The following is a 5,007-nucleotide window of genomic DNA, read 5'->3' as shown; positions in this document are numbered from 1 at the left end:
AGTCCCATACCATCAGGACTCTGAAGCAAGGGGAGGGTAAAGAGAAAAAAGCTAAAACACAAGGTTCATCTGATAAGTTTTACATTAGTCATGATAAGCTGAAAGTATAAGATTGTGGCTTTGTCTCGAATAGCCCAAGTCTTGCTGTGAAAGTACTCGGCTGTCCTACTATAGCTTTTTCCTAGTGGGATGGTCATTCAAGTCTTGGCTGGGGAGTATGATTTGTTTACCTAGCAGGCATAAACTTCTAGGCACTCAGTTCATTTGGGACTTGCTCCAGTTTGCCTTAAGTCTGTTCATTTTTAGGAAAAACAAATTGATCACTGGGTCTACCATTGTGGATCTCAGTTGGGCACTGCTAGGCTGTTGGATTTGCCTGAGGTACTGCATTTGGGTAGTTCACTCTTGTGTCTTTTGCTCCTTGGTTGCTAGTCACACTACAAGGATGTCTTCCATGAGTGCAGGCTCTTACGGCTTTAGTTTTTCATCAGACTCCCTTAAGCCAGGTCCATCATTATAATTAAAACCTGGAGTGCCTGGGTGGCTCAGTGGGTTAAGCAGCCAACTCTTGACTTCAGCTCAGGTCATGAGATTGAGCCGCATGTCAGGCTCCATGCTAACAGCATAGAGCCTGCTTGGGATTCTGTCTTGCCCTCTCTCTCCACCCCTCCCCTACTTGGAGGCTCTCAAAATAAACAAACAAACATGTAAAAAAAAAAAAAAATCTGTGTACTTGCCCTCCAAAGCTTGGACAAATAGTTCATATTGTTTTCATCTTAAAATTAACTCATTTCCTGCATTAACTATGAAGTTTGTTTTACTCAAACCTCTTTGGGAAGAGGTTCCTCCTTGGTCAGCTTGAAGCATCTCGAGACAGAAGCTGTGCCAGAGCCAGTCACATAAGCCAAGGCCGTGCTGCTGGCTTGCAACCCAGGCTGCCAGGCCCTGCTACCTCCGGCCACCCAACTCCTCCTCCTGCTGCAGCCCCTGTGCTCCCGCTCCCCTTTCTATATCATATTTATTTTTGGTGTCTCTGAAACCTTAATTTTCCCCTGAAAATTAAAAGTTCTTATTGTATATAGATGGATCCTCCTAACACTGGATGACACGAATGAAGACACTGTTAGTCCACACTTGTGAACCAAATAATACTATACCAATTAGATCAATTTTGACAAATTTTATTTGACACTATGACACAGATGTTCAGTTTATGTTAGCTAATTATATATAATAGTTGTGCATATATGCATGTATACATATATATACACACATATATTTGCATACATATATGGTCATACTTATAATTTTATAGCTATAACTTGTGAAGTCATGGATGTTTAAGGATCATTCTATAAAGCAGGTTATATTCAAACACAGTATTACAATTTTTAAAAGTAATGTACACAAATTCCAGAATGTCAGGATTTCCTTGACAGATTGCTATAATAACCAAGAGATATATATGACTGCTGTTTCTATAGTAACAGGATAGAGTCAGGTAATCAAATACAGGATATATATATTTTTAAAATTTATACCCACCCATCCCCATCCACATACATGATAAAAGTTTCTTCTTTGTATATACATTATTGGTTATACCTCATAACCAATAAAATTTAAAAAAAAGTCTTGACCATATTCCTCTAATATTTCTAAATACAGGTTACATCTAAAATTTTTGAAATGACAGAAACTGGTTTTCTGTTGATTACTTGCTCTTGTTTGTGTTATGGTTTGATTTTCATGAAATACTGTATTATAGACATAGGATAGATAAATGTAGAGATAGAGATTTATATTTTTCTAATTTTATATGCAGATTAATTCTTACCATTGAGAGAATTAAATTAGATCTCTCCAACTCAGATGTGAATGCATATCTATGTATATCTGGGTTCTCAACATTGCCATAATTGACACCTGGGACTAAATAATTCATTATGGGAGGTTGTCCTGTACAATATAAAATATTTAATAGCATCCCTGGTCTCTGTCCACTAAATGCCACCACCACTCCCAGTTGAGACAAGCAATGAATGTATACATCTCAGGCAATGTGTACCAAAGATGTCTTCAGTTGTTGCCAAATGTTCCCTGGGAGACAGATTGGCCCCTGTTGTGAAAAGCTGGTCTAATGTTTTAAAAATATTCATTGCCAGTCCAATACATATTAAAGATGATCAGGAATAAATTGATTTAAGCATTTGAACTATATGAAAACTAAATACAAAATTTTGATGAGTTTTCACTCTTCTAATCATTCAAATCCTGGGTCTTTAAAATATTAGCTATATCAGTAAATTTCTTTCCTAAAAAAAATAAGTCATTTAATAATATGTAATTTAAAAAATCACACAATATATATGTTAGGAAATTTAAAAGGTAAGATTTTGTGCTATGTACAAGCTAATTAATTTGCTTGCCATGTTTTCATGTATGCTGGTGGATGACATGAGATTCCTAAGTCAAAGACAGTTTATTGTCAATCAATAGCAGTAGCCAAATTATCTGATTTATATAAGTTCCCGAAGTCCCATTTTTTTACAGGGAGACACAAAGAGAGCCAGATGATAACTACATACGTAGGGTGGATTATATTATGGGAGAAAACCTCTGAGTCTAGAGAGTTCAAATCTCATCTAATGAGGAATTAGTATACTGTCCCTTTGTTCCAAAGGTGACAGTATGTCTTTCAAGCCTGTTTGCTACGAAAATATCCTATGAAAAAAGTCTGGAACAAAGACAGCCCATGCTTTGCCCCCAAGATATACAAAAACATGAGACCCAGGGAGAATTGTTTCTCAACAGGTCCTACATACAGGTAGATTACATCAAATATAAACTCAAATTTAATTACTGCAAAACAAATGTTGAAACACTTTGAAATAAAGAAAGACTGGCATATACTGACTTTATCACCATTATAAAAATATAAAACCTATGTAAGATGTGTAATGGCTGGCCCTAAATTTTAAAATAAAAATAACCATGCTTTTAATCGTCTTCCTGTTTTCCACTTCTAGAAAGAGTGTCCTGTGGTAATTACAGAATCATATTTGAGAACTAGCCTGCCTAGATTCAAATTTTGGGTTAGCTACTTACCAGTGATCCGACTTGAGAAGAGTTTTCTTTTTTTAACTGTTCACTCAGTTTTCTGTAAAAGAAAGATGCCAATACTTGTCACATCAGCAGTTTCTAAAATTATGAATGGTAATTCAATGTATACTGCATAGAAAATAAATTCTCAATAAATACTATTATTTCTTTTTCACTGTATGAGTGCATCCAGTTTGCAAGTCACTGAAGCAAGCATTGAAATGCCAAGATAAATAAGACACGATCCTTGTCTTCATGAAGATGATGGTTGTTGGATGAGAGAAACATTCACCAAAAGTTAGTTATGTTATCTTTAAATATGGTAAAGTTATGTAGAAAATATTATATTTTCTATTAAGGTCTTTTTATGCTATATAATTAAAGAAAATATGAGTATAATTTATAAATTAAAAAAGAATTTATTTTGTTTAACTTGAACAGTGAGTTTCCCATATCTCAAATAACCATATATAAATATACAAATATACAAATAACTATATTTTGTATTATGGTGTTTGGAGGTTGAATGAAAATTAAAATGCAATAATATTATTGCTTCTTTAAAAAAATTTTTAGCGTTTATTTTGGAGAGGGAGACAGAGAGTAAGCAGGAGAGGGACAGAGAGGGAGAGAGAAAGAGACAGAATCTGAAGCAGGCTCCAGGCTCTGAGTTGTGAGCACAGAGCCTGAGGCGGGGGCTTGAATTCACCAACCGTGAGATCGTGGCCTGAGCTGAAGCTGGACCCTTAACCAACTGAGCTGCCCCCATTACTACTTCTTTTAAACCATTTAGCATAGACATGGATATAATATTCATTCTAAAACATTGGTGATATAGTAAAACATTGCTATATTTTAGCAGTCTAGTGAAATAAGAGATGGCTCTAACATTTATTACCGTTTCCTTAAAACACTTTTAAAGTTATTTTTAAGTTTTTTAATGTTTTTTTTTATTTATTTTTGAAAGTGACAGAGCATGGGTGGGGAGGAAGAGGAGGAGAGAGGCACAGAATCCCAAGCAGGCTCCAGGCTCTGAGCTGTCAGCACAGAGCCTGATGCGGGGCTCAAACCCACAAACCGTGAGATCATGATGTGAGCCAAAGTAGATCAACTGACTGAGCCACCAGGTGCCCCTAAAGTTCTTTACCTTCTACACACAATTTCTAGAAAACTAAATTTATCTCAGATTGGGCCTTAAATTTTTGTTTCTCTGAATATTTTTGTGATGTTTCTGGGTTTAATTACAGGCTATTTTTTTTTTTTTTAATTTCTAACTTTTCCTTAGCATTAGTATTCCAGAATAGACAGTTAAGACTCATATTCTTGATATTTTCTAATATCGTTTCAAATTTTGTCTTTGGCAATTTGGGATGCTGTTTCTTTTACTTGAATCATCCTCCACGTCCATGATTCAGTTTACATACTAACTCAGCAAAAATTCTCTTTGATCTTCCTAATGAAAAATTTCTGTAACATGCTTCTATCTTTCATCCATTATTTTTTTCTAACCAATATTTGCTGCACTTTATGGGCCACTCTACAATGTGCCTAAAAGAGAGATTAAATAGGATACCACTTCTTCCTCTCCATGAACATGAGGTTTAGAAGTGAATATTGATTTGTAAACTTACTATTTTCATTTCAGACAATGACTTTCTGTAGCCTGTTAGCTATGTGAACAGGAACACACAAAGGTGGGGAATAAGCTCATACTTGAAAGTACTAGGAAACAGCTAATGAATAAAATAGGAAACAAATTCTAAGGAGAAGAGGGGGGGGGAAAGAGCATTTTAAAACCAGGGTATTTTTTTACTGAAATCTTACGTTTGGTAGGCCTGGAATACAGGTTATGTTACAGGTGAAAAGCTGATGCAGTTCTTTGGAAACATAGATATTAGATCAGGA

General features: G+C 35.4%; 1 pseudogene; it reads right to left on the bottom strand.

Moving 5' to 3' along the window:
* Nucleotides 1-226: 226 nt before the first annotated feature.
* On the bottom strand, nt 227-4,510 carry LOC122222643 (annotated as a pseudogene).
* Nucleotides 4,511-5,007: the final 497 nt, after the last annotated feature.

The sequence above is a fragment of the Panthera leo genome, chromosome B3 (assembly GCF_018350215.1).
Source record: "Panthera leo isolate Ple1 chromosome B3, P.leo_Ple1_pat1.1, whole genome shotgun sequence".
Taxonomy (NCBI): domain Eukaryota; kingdom Metazoa; phylum Chordata; class Mammalia; order Carnivora; family Felidae; genus Panthera; species Panthera leo.
The sequence above is the reverse complement of the archived record's forward strand: the minus strand, read 5'-3'. Positions and strand labels throughout refer to the sequence as shown.